At 40.3% G+C, this 14619-nt stretch overlaps 1 long non-coding RNA gene across 1 annotated transcript; it reads left to right on the forward strand.

Annotated features, from left to right (window-relative positions):
- Positions 1-1424: 1424 nt before the first annotated feature.
- On the forward strand, positions 1425-9776 carry LOC147759058 (uncharacterized). The gene is made up of 3 exons (XR_015318858.1): positions 1425-1947; positions 5434-5572; positions 6342-9776. It is a non-coding gene; the product is annotated as an uncharacterized LOC147759058 (long non-coding RNA).
- Positions 9777-14619: the final 4843 nt, after the last annotated feature.

The following is a 14619-nucleotide window of genomic DNA, read 5'->3' on the forward strand; positions in this document are numbered from 1 at the left end:
CAGAAACTATAGCATTGCTTTTCAGCACTGAAAAGTATGTTTATCTCTAAAGCTATTATTCTTTGCTTCAAGTTATAGGTAACCAAAGTTCTGATGTATATACCAACAAAGCGCCAACCGTCAGCGAATAACTCACAACTTTCAACATTTTTTTCCACCCGCTAAATAGTCCTGGACAAAAGTATTGTGTGTGCGCCGATTAGTGCACCTAAAATGTGACTTACTTTTGTGTAATTTAAATGATCTATGTAAAGTAGTCTTTTAAAATGGTGATTTTAAATTGCGTCTTTGCTTTTAGCGGTTAGCTTTATACTTTTGTACCGTTTTCCCTGAAGGTTTGCGTCGTCTGGCTCTTCTTCTGGGGCACTTGTTTTGTCGACCACTTAGAGTTTCTGAAAGGTTTACATTAGAAAGTGGCTTTTCAACCTTTGCGAAGTGTGCAAAATTGGATTTACTACAAACAGTCGAATTTGTCGTATCTTTGCGGTTGAGCTCTTAAACGGTGATCTTTGCAGAAGGTGTTGAGATACGATGATATATGTCGGTACGGCAACTGGGTCATGGGACACAAGCTTACTCAACACAGTAACCAGATAAGACCGATTCGAAGAGTTGACACCTAAGCTAGAGTTTAGGTTAGGTAAGGCTTCGACAAAAGTCTGACGGCGTCATTTAATTTTACATAGGTGAAATGAAATTCGATTGAGGTATATTGATATCTCCGCAATCGAGACAAATTTTCCCTTTACATGATCGCAGTGTACGTGCAATATGCTAATATGGGAACAACTGATTACGATGAGAGAGGATGGGACAATTGCAACAGGAAGAGGGATAACAAAGGTGGTGGAAAATTCCCCTAGAAGAACCGGATCACAACGAGATAATTGAATTGCTCACTAGGGTGACTGAAACAAAGCTATAGTTTAGGTTGAATATAACCTATCATGAGAATGGGGTAACAAGGTAGGTGTGCGAAAGTAACACCAAAATGAACAAACTGATTTTATCAGGAAAACAGAACTAGCCTAGGCGGATTGGCGCAACGGGATGACGGAATTGCTGTAGCAGGGTTCGAGGAGTATTGTAACCATGGTTGCAAGGATTGTAGATCTACGATCCAACGACCGCCTAAGTAGGGTTTAACAATAACCAAATGTCATAGTAGATTAACAGGTTAGACAACAGAATTATCGTGACATTTTCTTGATGATACGAAATAACCGCAAAACAGTAGTCAGTTGCCTCGCAAAGTAACTGGTTAGCCTACCGTTACAAGCTGTCTACGCAACTATGGCAAAATTCTCGATGTGCTAATCCCGAGTCATCAAGTCTGCTAGATCAAGCTGCTTAATCCCGAACGCGGAGCAATGATATAGGAAGCTTGTGGGCCGCATATTTAAGAGAGACGCGAGCCTATGACACTTACGTTAAGCAAGACCAAAGCAGTTCTAGAAGGGACAGTGAAGGAGATGTCGAATGGGAGTATCAGGCATTGACGACAAGCACTTTTGGCATTGGTGCCTTCAGTAAAGGGAAGGAAGGCAAGTGGATTACAGAGCCCATTGTGGTTAGATCGAGCAACGTAACGTAGATCGGAAGCGGTCGGGGGTGGCCAACCGAACCGCCAAAGCGCTAATGACCAATACGATCGCCATGTATTTGACGCTTTGAATGTCAAATACAATAAAACAGATATCGGCCAGAGATACTAATGTATAACAATAAAATATCATCATTAGAGAAAGCAGAAGAGCTACGGATAGCACGGATAGCAAACAAGAGTGACGTGTACCTCTCGTATCGACGGTGGCTTTGTTGTGCCCGTTTGGATATAAATACGCTAAGAAAGATGGCAAACGTTTGTAGTGACGCTGATGTGTTGGTTAGACAGCTGCAAGAAAAAACTTACTGCGTATTCCGTCAAAACTAAAATGAATAACAGAAGTAAGTACATCAATTGTATGCTGAGAAGTTTACCCATTCAATTAATGATGATATAATTACATTACTATCCTCTTAAACAGGTAAAGTACATTGGACTGATATGAGAATAATCTTAAAAGACTGATGGGAAACCTCGACAACATAAATTGCCCCTATAATAAACATAGACAATCAGCCCTCAGATTCGGTGCAATTCAATATGCGACTATTTAGTTATCAGTGGAACTTGTCGATAACAACAGATTGGACTGCGTAAGTTGGTTACATAGCAACCTTGAAGGCGCCAACCTGTAACTGCAGAGATTTTTTAATGATATACACTAAAGGGCAGCTTCGCAATTCACCATGTTCATCCGTGAAAGAGTACCAATAGTTCTTCACGAAGACTGTGCTACAGGGACTGATTAACTGAACCGAACAACATCTTGAGGTTGAAGATAAAAATTATCAAAACCACATTTGTACAAACCTATCTATGTTTTCAGCTTAGGGCATACCGTGAGTACTATGATCAATTAGCTACGCATATCACTCCATTTCGATTCGATAGTCAGTTTCAATGCAATAGTAATATGTGTATCACTCGAACTGAATCTGCCCCCTTTGGCCCTGTAGAACTTATATACTTGACTTTACCCGAACATTCATGGTTCCGTGTTACTCAGCAAAACACCGACGTAATTAGGCCCAGTCACAAGCTATGTAATCGGTAATTTTATTTAGTTTCATATAACAATTAGAGACGAAAAACATAGCATAAACATTCTACAACCCGTAACACTCTACGGAAAAAGCTCGGGTTAAACCTTATACATCCTGGACATTTTTTACCAAAGATTTATGTGACTGTATATCTATCTACCTATCTATTAAACATCACACCCTAAAAGCCGTGACAATTTTTTGCATCAGTCGGTAATTTTTTAGACTAGGCGATTTCTTTTAGTCATCATTGTGACTGGCGCAATGTGAAAGAAACAATTTTCATTTTTCGTGTTCATAAAATTCTTTATATTCAGCATATTCATAAAATAAATAAATAAACATATATTTGCGATTTTTCGAAACACCTGCTTTGAACTTCGGTGTATCTCTATAAATAAATAGTATGAGACCCAGGTTCAACTTACGACCTGCCGTATTAGCGGCATTAATATACCTTTATCCTAATTTTGCCTCGTAGGCTTGACGCGCGGCTTTCGTGGACCACTTATCGCGTGCAAATAGTTATTCACGACGGCATATGTACGCTCAACAAGGTTACCTAGAAGATCTTTCTTTCTCAACGTTCCTAAAATAACTTATTTGACACCGAGATCCCACCGTATTGTCGCCTTGCTGGTAATCGAATCGACAGGTTGTCTACTTCACCGTTTCAGATACGCATCTATGAATTAGAAAACTAACTGCGCTTGGGATAAAATTACTTTTTTTTTTCCTACGAGTCGATTTATCTAGCGTCCGCTTGCGGCAGTATCGAGCTGTTGCTTACGCCCAGACAGGATACACAACATACACAACAGGAGTAACATTGATTCGCAACTGTTGTTCAATAAACAAATTCTCTCTGACTGAGCATCTGTTCCGAGCCGCGTGCGACAAACGGCAACAAACAAAAAAAACACTGCATCGGCTCGCGATTTCGAGAAGATTAATGGTGTTACTGTCGCCTACCAGTAAAACGAATACAACGTCTCGAAGCGTAATAACCCGTCCAGATTGACGAACCCATTCATGACACATTAATTACAATTATCACGGTTTTCGTCACGTTCACTCGTCAATTTGTATGGGGACGGTATTGTTTTATAGCTGGCTTGCTAGTGACGTTCGTCTGTCTTGCGTTCAATCCTGTTCAAATAGGTAGAGTTTTATAAATCGGTCTTGGTACCTGTAAGCGTAGTACCTGAAAATAATAGCTCATTGCAATATAGCTATGAAAAAAGGCTCTAAGCCTGTCTACCTATCATAGATCAAATGAAATCATTGCCTATTTTGCCTGAGGATTTGCACAGTGACAAAAGCAAAAAACACTGGCCGCCATTAAATTTTCTTGCCTAAAAACACCAAAATGCTTTTATTTAAAAATTAATTTTATTATGCAAATATCATGCGAAAGCGTAGAGGTATTGAAATTTTAGGCTTACAGGCTTTAAAACGCTTAATGTATTAAACTTGGAAAGGGTGGAGCATTAAATACTGACATATGGTGAGATCGTCATGAAGTAGTAAGTATAGCAACGAGGGGGCACTGAGGCCTCTAACAAACAAAAGTGAATAAATGATGTCGACTTCCGTATTTCGTATCGTTTAATTACAGCTCATACCGTCAGTCAACAGTATCTCCCTCTCTGCCTGATATCTGTTCTGCAGAATCAGGTAAATAAGCTATGCTGATCTACCAAATAATAACACCTATGTAAGATATGTTTTTCACGCGTACAACATGAAACACACAGAGCCCTTTGCCTATAGTTGTTGACGAAGCACTCTCGTTTTTAGCTAACTAGCATTTTCTCGTCATCGTTATCCCGGCTACTCATTTCGGAAAAACATCAACACCCTTCAATCTGTAGTATCGTATTGAACATCAACGAGTGCAAGCACGGTATGTACTGGTAGCAGCCATCAGGAACAAATCAAGTTCTGCTGTAGAATAAAGTTAGCCATTTTTGATTTTACCAGTAGCCTACGGATTGTCACTGAATTAGGAACACCTATACGTGAGACAGCTTTGCGTGACCTCCGCGCCTGGTAAGGCCTGCCCATTAAAAATTGATCCTGCAGAAATTTACTTGTCCTGCTCCTGCATGGAACAGCGTTGTTTGCTGGGGAGCAGAATTAACGATTCAAGCTAATAGACAAATAAAGTATATCGCCCGTCTAGAGGCGTGCACATAGAAAATATAAACTGATTCAACGTTTCGCCAAACAAAAGCATTAAGAAACACTACTTGAAAGGATAATCGCAGCAAATCCTACATGGCGTAATTCAATAAATGGTTTGGATTAAAGTTCTACTTGGCTTTCAAATTGACGCTGGCTCTACGACATGTGCATCGTATTGCTTTACATGACCACCAGCAAATATCTGACGGTCTAAGACGCTCAGTCATCGATGCGGCCTTCGTGCTGCTGATAGTGACCTCAAATTGCGTTATTTATCTGGCCAAGCTCTTATTAGACTCTGTATCCGGCCCCCATTTGTTTTAGCTTAAACAGATTCATTCGGGATCAGTCGTTGAGAGGCTGTTGAAAGCTTAGCAGATATAGAACTCTTTTCAACGGAACTGCGGCATACCAGTATTCAATTTACCGCTAAAGATTAAATGTATCAAAACCTTACTTGGGAGATATCATTTCGGGAAATATATGATTGAGTGAAGAATTTGTATTCATCATGCTTAAGTTTTAAAGCTTTGAAACAAAACTGCTTAAAAGCTACCCATTCACGCCAGAAGTTTAATTCTGCTTTTCTACTGATAGGCACTCAAGTATTAACGGAGCTAACGGATCACAGACGCAAGCTTTGTTCTACGAAGTAACAACGAAACAAGTCTGCTTTACAGCCAAACATCTGCGGCATAATTGCAAAACTTATGGCGGAGTCAATGTTTTATTTGAGGTATGTTGGTGTGATATTACAGCCAGGTTCGAAATAATGGCCGTTAACGCATCGCTACCATCGATAAAAATAGAATGATACCTTTCTTTCGAAAATTTTCGCACACTTTCGATAATACTTCGACGATCGAATCGATCATGCCGGGTTCAAGCTATCAGGCAAACTAATCCAGATGAGAATGCCAAAAATCACTTTGCCACGATGATCGTTCGGACCAGCAAGTTTTGTTCTCCTGATGAAGATAAATGAAGAGTACCGCCTACGAAGCGTCTTTCGGCTTTTTTTAATTAATTAAGTTAATTGCACTTAGGTAACCTTTACAGGTTTAACTATAAATTAGTGTCCACCTGAGGACATCCTGACTTTGCTTTGTCAGTAGTGTTACTTAGCCCGAGAAACTGTGGTTTTTTTAATAACACTCCATCATGTTGAAAGAACAGTACGCCGTAGCTTTTCACAATAAAGGTTCGTTTCAGTACTTTGTTAGCTTTATTTTCATTTGGGCAGTGCCAAGGTAAATAACAGAGTCCCAGCTTTTAGGTCTTCGAACAAAACAGAAATAATTAATATATCAGGCATTGTAAAATCAAGCACTATGAATTGGTGTTTTTTGTTATTTGGCTTATTACGACTGCTGTTACTGTTAGTAGAAATCAACCGTAAAGGAGCCCTCTCCAGTAGCTATTACCATGTTCAAATGAGCTGATGCAATAGGCTTAAGTAACCTAATAGCTTTCCCTCTCTCTATTATATTTCGAATTTTTTCCAGAGTGATAGAGTGATGATGTGGCCGTCCGTAGCACACAAGCCCAGTTACCCCTGAAAGCGAGTCAACGAGCAAGATACGGTGAATTAACACGATCGAGACGATGGCTATCTGGAATAGTAGAAGAAGATATGGGCAGCTTTTTCCCCCCTTGGTTTAGGCTTGAGTCCTTAAACAATACAATGATCTAACAGATTTTTCGTCCATTGCGATCAAGGCGGTGAATTCTTTTTCGAGCTGTTCAACATATCAGGACGATCAATCGTGTTATGGGAGTTTCGTCAACAACCGTCCTTTGTATGATATAACACTTGAAAGAGGAAGTTGGCGGCATGTAGTTGGTATACTCATCGTGCATGCATTGGATCGTGCATTGGCGCAACAATTGACTAACTGAATGGGTGGTGCTAACAGGAATCTAGCCCTGCATTAAATATGTAAAACTACAGATACCGAACACATTAGCAGCTGTTAGTACAGGTTTCCACAATCGAACCTCGAGAAAGAAACCATCGATCGCTGCGTCAGTCACGTCATAGATACTACGACTATTTGTGTGACTAAAGTTACTAAAGTACGAACTTGTAATTTCATACAAACTTCCGTGGTATTTGGCTCTATCGCAGAGAGCACGCCGGTGGCTGGATGTGTCTATGCCTAACTCACACAGCACTGATTCCTCTCTCTAGCTCATTTCACATTTATGACAAATCCGTATAATTTACCGCACTATTATTCAGGTCAGTCAGTTAGAGAAGACAGATAGATTGTCAAACACCGAAGCGACGCTAATATATATGGACGCGCCAAGCAAAAAGTAAGTTAGCTCATACCTTGAACGTGAAGGGGTGCCGACACTGATACAGCTCAACCTCTAATCTAGTTTAGGCCAGCCGAACGTTCTATAGAGCATTGTTTTCTCTGTTTGATGGTATTACTCTATACAAATTCTCAACACATAGCAAGCGTTTACTAACACATTCGGAATAGAATTATTCAATTTTTCAATCTTACATGCAGATGTATATGCAGATATATTAAATCAATGCTGCTTCCGTTCGGGCAACAATTTGAGAATTGGGGCCCCCTGAGTCTCAGTGGAAAACGAGTTGGTTATCCACATACCGTCATAAAGAGTCACTGTAAATTAATCTTCTTCAGAACGTATGAATTATTCCCTGCAAGAGGGGACGGCTTTATCGATGCTGCGAGAACGACTCGGACGGCAGAGGGGTAAAACTTAAAGCTCCCGCGATGAATAGCTCAAAATGGGAACTGGGCGTAGGAAATAAATTAAACTCGAATTCGTGCGAAGTAGAGAAATACATTGACTTACACAAGATCATTACGAGATCTGTGTCTACCGGTTATGCTGGCTGTCCTTAGCTCAGGCCAAGGACAGAAAAAAAGGGGTCTGTGAATAACTTCAAGGAAGCCCAATTGTCTGCTATTGTCTAATTTGTTTTCGTAAAACTCGCTGATGAATGAATTAAAAAAAGGCAAAGCCAGCACACGCTAATATATCGAGATTAAATAATAAATAAATGCGAATTGGCAACGTCTACGATGACGTAAAACGACCGTGTCAGGCCCATGGCTGCGGCAGTAATTGAGATGCTGTAATGCATAATAAAGCATTTTTGCCGTTGCAACGAGGCTGGCTCAGCCCACAAGCCTCTCCTAACGCCATTCTATAGTACGGAGAAGAGAGAACTAAGAATACAATGTTTTTAGATATCTTTGCTGTTTATCGTAAGCCACTACTCATTCGAGCAAACAGATTCGTTAAATTCTCTCTACTGTATAGTCCAAAGCAGTTCCTACTATGAATAGATATCTATCAATGTTAGTTTCGCCATTTCGCATTGCAAAAGTACCAAAGTATGAAGCAACAACTACGAAAAAGTAACCTATTGCATAAAGAACGATGATGCATTGTTTCCTTTAAGCTATTTTTTCTATAGTCTTCTATGTCATACGGGGCTACGGCACAGATTATATACACAGCAGCTTATTTTGGTGTATGTTACAAACACAATAGTTAAGGACCAACTAAAGCTTGATTTTCGACAACTCATTTCTTTTTGAGTCATCTAGCTCTATGCGGAGTGAGCAAAGAGTCCTATTCTCTCGTTCTGCGATGATCGCTAGTCGCGCCCTGTAGTGCTTTATAATACGATCAAGGCCGTTTGAAAAAGGTAACGCTACAAGCATCAGCTTCCTGTGAGCTTTAATTAACGAACGGACGACTCAGATGAAACTAGGAACAGACGGAAAGATGAAAAGACAATGACAAGTAATCGAAAACAGAGTCGAACCATAGACATCTCGCAGGCTGTGACAGTTAAGAAGACACGTACGCAGGTAAGCTAGCGAAATAGATCGTGCCACCATTTTGGTGCCTAGAACTACATATGCGATATTTTCTTTATAGTGAACATCTCTTGGTGGTAAATGGGCATGGCGTGGAGTTCTCGTGGAGCGCAAGAGACCAGAGAAAGAGATCTAATTCGGTTAATCATGGCAGCAGGAATATAGTAGCTCTGTCTCCTCCCTAAAAACTCGAATCTCTCTATAATTCAATAGCCCGCGTGAAACAAAACACTGCCTCTTTTGTAGTGAAGAAACGTTCATAAACTGTTTATACAATGGTTTGAATTGAATTTTGATTTCTTATGCTGTCTTAGGCTTTGGAGAACGTCCCAATCATCAAGATTGTTGGAAGAGACTTACGTGAAGTTTATGAACGTGAATCCTCTTCAGAGATGAACCTATATTCTTCTGTTACTAAATAATGCATTTTTACGAGTGATAAATTTTCGGTCATTCATAGGGTGTAACTACAAGACGAGACCGCGGTCTGGACTCAACTAGTTTAAAAATAATCAAAAACCCTATCTAGATACAGGCTTGTTCATGGGAACGTCGTAGAATTCAAAGAATCATTAACTACTCATCGACCGCTACCCTTCCTTCTCGCTAGTTGACGCTGTTCTAAACGTCTATTACCGTTTACGTTAATTGTTCCATCCATTGTTAGTACTCCAACGTACCACACGAAAAAGTTCGTCAAAAAGATAGTGCGTATTTTCTCCAAAGTAAACATTTTACGTAGCGTAGAAATAAGGTAACTTTAAGTTGACATTTAAGTTCACCCGGCACGAGTTTCGGCGTTATGACGTAGCCACATGCAACTTGGACTAAATATGCGAGAATCCCAGAGGATCACGGTTGTTCAGCAATGTCTCACAGTTTGTAACTTTTGGAACAGTCGACCGTTGGTGGCATTCAAAGAAAGCGAAAAAGTGAAGTATCTGCTACAATTTGAATGGAAAAATATTCTGTTTGCGTGTATGTTTTTCTTTAAAAGTAGTTGCTTACTCAGAACTAAAAATGAGTTTTCTAACACATACTAGTTATCCTCTGGGTATCAAATACTGTTACTGTACAATTTTTTTTAAATTCACGTTTATATGATCTCTTGTATCATCTGTCGTGCCGGCCCAAGGAAACGGCTTTATATTGCTAATCTTCTAGTTGCTCATCGTGTCTATGATACGCAAGTATCTGCGTGCGTCCATAATCAGTTCAAATCTACTAATTTCTATTCACAAAATATATGCTGTATCCTGTCGCCGTGGTTAGAGGCAGCCCATACATCTTCTACGTCTCTGACGTCCTTCTTAGATAACGTATGTATCCGCAGTGGAAAACATATAGCTCATGCACGCCTGCTGCCGTCCTCATTGCTTTGCTACATTTCGTCGTTGGGGTATAAGTCGTCGCTTTTTACGACCGTTTAAAACAGCCCTGTCGACTACACTGTCACTGCTTAGTTCAGCTGCTGACTGGGGACGTTTTTAGAGCTGGATTTTTTTTCTGTATGGTGCCATTCGGTTACGAATTAGAGATATTACTACTACATATATATACAACTAAAATTCTACACAATTTGTGTAAACTAAGAAATCGTCCTCTAGTGTGCCTAAAACATACATTTCAAGTTTCTTTGAGAAGCACAGCAGAACGGCGTCTGTGCTTGTACTGTTATCGAATTAAACTAATTACACTTAGTATTTCAAGTATATGTGCCGGCTGTAGTTGTAGGAAACAACGGTCGCTACTGCTCAATCGAGCCTGGCGCTAAATTAAATAGAAAAACCAAAGTAGTGTTTTATCCATTATTGTATTATACCCGATAATTAAGCCACTGAAAATATTGATGTGTGCACGAAGCCTCTGGAAAAACGGGGCCTACGATGATAGTTATAAATATTAGGCGTAGTGCCAGTGGAACACTTAGTCTTCAGCGTAAGAATTTAAAAGCATGCAATGCAGAATTGTCAATACGTAACGTATAGTCATGACGCTAAATCCCGAAAACAAATCCTTCATGTGCATAGAGACATCATACTTTTCGAACCTAGGCCATTTTTCAAATCGTTGGACGACGAAGGCCATAAGCCTGTCTATGACTATTACCCTCAGCCCAGGGTCCATACTAAGGGGGGGGGGGGGGGGGTTTAACCCATGTCGAACTTCACCATATAACTCAGAGACGATTAAGTTGAATGTTTATAGGTATAAAGCACTGATCTGACAAAGTTCGGCGTCAACGTGTTTTCATCTGCTCAGTTGTCGATCGGTGATTGCTGAAAGATAGAGTACTGGCTCGGCAGTCGAATATATATACTTTTTTACTGAACTTCACCCTAAAAGCATCCTGGTATTTCGAAACGGAAGCTTATTTCGGTGGCTCTTGATCGCGATCCATTCGTTCACGTACGTACATACATTAGAGCCTGTTTTATTCATGAATTTGATTTGCCCTGAACAATTAGTCCCTTCTTTGGCCTTTGACATGTAACAGGATTCCGAATACGGCCACGCCATCCACGGGAAGATGTTCCGTTCCTAATACAACTGCTGATAAATTAGCCCCTCATCGAAAATAGTTTAACGCAAGCCGCTATGAATACTAATGTTAGAAGCAATGTACGTCATCGTGTAACGTACAGAAGCGTGAATGTGTTTTATTCTGCGATATCCATATGAATATGAAATAAAATACATCCAAAAAAAGTCACGTAAGTACATTATATAACAGATACGTTGATAAGAGCAGACGATTTTTTTATCCTGACCCCGGTGCGTTGTAGGCCTGCGCAAAGTGGCGAGGAAATAAGTATAACACGCAATCTTTGTTGACATTGTAAAGAATTTTACATAATTCGTTAGTTCCACACTTCTAAATTCATTCTACGTTTCAGTATTCGCGCCACCTACATGGCATATAAGAGAAGATTAGAAATCCATAAATAATAGTGTACACCTCAATCGTAGCACATAGAGACATAAAGAAAATATATGGCGTTATCACTTGAGAGTCTTCCTGACGTTTTTTCAAAGCTAAACCTTAATGTAGCAATCTCACAAGTATTGCTATTTGCTCAAAGCCCGCTTTGGCCAATGGCATACTGCAAATAAACACATCAGGTCGTACACGAGCAAAAAATACTCATATGTGCTGCCAACTGGTGGGCAGCGTTTCTGCATTGTTATTGTTTGCTGCCTAGTTCTGGGTTTGGCGACAGAAATGATTTTATGTTAATACGAGAAACACATATAGATAGAAAATGATAGCAGCAGATTATCCTGGGATTTAGGATTGTGAGATTTGTTTTTTTTGGGATCCGTATAAATTTGAGTATAATTTTTTTTTATGATGATAGATTTTACTTCTTAAAATGCATGTTTTTATTACTAATGTAAGTTGACTGAATGGGAATTCGGACCGGGATATTCGCAATGTGGTAAGGGTTAGGCGTTTTTTTTCAAATACGTCTACTATCAGGCGTGCTATTTGCAACCTCAGACGGGGTCTTCTCGTGATTTTTTTTTTTTATTTCGAGCTTATTGAGCTACGGGAAGAAAATGATAAAAATGCCTTATTTTTCATCGCGAAACGCCCAGGTGCATCTGTCGGTATAACATAAGCATATGTTTCTAGTTGAGCATCGGCTTTAACATTTGTTAGGTCTAAAAGATAGCATTTAGCCTGGTAGAATGAAATTCGACGCGTGTTTTCAAAACCAAAAAGCCATCTGTGCGTTTTTCACGTATCGACAGGCCTTGGTCTTTGTAAATCAACTGTGTCTGTCTCTGGTTGTTTATAGAAAAAAAAACACTCAGAGAACGAGAATTTTTCGTAGTTGTTTAAAATGTAGGGAGAGAAACACGAGGCCAAATGCCACTTTATCCCGGCTGCTGGATATTGAATCAATATGTTACTCCAGAATAAAAGGATCAGCTTGCGGTAGATAGGATTTCCGAATGTGGAATGGGACACGGTAAATCCTCGAGCTGCAAAAGAAATCGTTGCGGATTTTTATGGTGCTTCTAAGAATAGGAAACAGAAATCTGCTGCTTCCTTCTCATAGCTAAGAAGCGATGAAATTGGTGTATAAACAAGAAGCCACAGACCCATGTATCTTCCCTTAAGGTGAGACCATGGGTTTCATATTAGGATAGTAGCTACGTACCGGGTTGCTCTATACGTGCTTGAATTTAGCTAGCACCTTATCAGACCAACGAGGTAATGGTCCCCTTTGCAAGCAATCTCGATATGTAAACTGTGACAATTATTTGTCGTAACGGCTATGCATTCGTCCACCATTTTTGTTATTAGAAGAAAGCCTGATATTTTTAAGACAAAGCAACAACATCGTCGTAGTAAAAAGACGCATCGTTTGCGCAACTTGAGCGAAAATAAGCAATCATCTGATCCTTTCGCGTTGGAGAGACTTACGCCATTTTCCCAAAATCTGCGTTATTGTCAGTCTTCCTGCGGCTTCTGAGAAATTTAAGATTTTCGTACAGCAAACTGGAAGATACTCAATAGGTTTGAGATTTAAAAGTCTTCGAAAAAGACTTCTTGTTATTTAAATCGATCCAACAACGTGTTAGCATCCACCATGAGACTGCTGCAGCTTTCCACCAACGAGTGAAAAATTCTTCAACCTTGGAAATCCAGACTACGCATAGAAACAATAGCCTCCAATCTCACAGTCAATCGCAAGTACAGTTTCAAAGCTAAGGTTAGAGCCATGAGAAACGTTCAGAGTTATTCAATGGAACCGCGAGGACGTTTTTACATTAGCGCTACTCGTAGCGGAGGCCTGGAATACAATTTTTGTGCTCACGAAAACCCCAGCAACCGGCTCATTTGATCTACCAAGATTTTAGTCAGTGGCAGGGTTTTCGTGTTTTATAATAAAAGAGTTCGGGAGCTCATTCAGCACCGTATGGTAAACAACGTTATGGGGTTGTGTGATCCCCCCAAATACAGCTTGTAGCGCTATATGTAGGACCGATGACAAAGAATGCACTCTGAACCTTGTGAAGAAGCTTGTCAGCGGTTTATAGAAAAGAACGACTCTGCTTCCAGCGTGTCCGTCGTCGTAACAAAAAACTTCAATTTGTGTGAAAACCAGTCCATCTCTGTCCAAACATCAGCCCCTCGAAACACGCTTATAAAGTATCATTGCTAAATAGTCAACCCCAGCACGGTATTAACGCTTGTCGGTCCTACAGCGATCCCTGTCGTAAATATTTTTGCAATGAACAAAAGCAGGTATAAAATCGTGTTCTTCGAAAAGAATCGTTTTCACTATCAAGGAGGGTAGCTTCAGGCACACATTCCTGTCGAATTCCGAAAGGCTCAGAGGAATGAATCTTTACCGTGAAAATTATATTTGAAGGAGATCTTGGAGCGGGTATATAAGGTACTACCCAAGCTAACCTCGACTGATATTAAGGTCTATTTGCGTCAGCGTGTTAACATCCTCAAATCTTCAGTTTGTCCAGCCCGCTCCAGGAGACATCGGCCATGGCTTGATTACAATTGCCACCTTGTCCTTCCTGCCCAGAATGTATTTAGGCTACTAGCAGCACTGCAATCCGCAACGCGGGTACTGGCCGCAACCTCCATAGTCATCTGCCGGAAGTATGTGTCACCCAATAACAAAGAGACCTGGAACAGCGGGAAGCTATTCTCATAAAACAGGCCAAGAGTCAGCCATATGAATAGCTTGGCCACCACAGGCCTACATCGTGTCCTATCGCCTCATCGGTGTTCATCGACCACCTGACCGTAATATTATCAGTTCGTGCCACAGTACCTTAAAAACCTCACCGTTTAACACAGCGTAGAGAGAACCGACAACGAACGAACGCAGAAATTTGGGCTAAAAGATCTCAGTTCTGGAATTGACTCAAACGC

The sequence above is a fragment of the Varroa destructor genome, unplaced genomic scaffold (genome assembly GCF_002443255.2).
Source record: "Varroa destructor unplaced genomic scaffold, Vdes_3.0 BEIS01000001.1, whole genome shotgun sequence".
In the NCBI taxonomy this organism is placed as follows: domain Eukaryota; kingdom Metazoa; phylum Arthropoda; class Arachnida; order Mesostigmata; family Varroidae; genus Varroa; species Varroa destructor.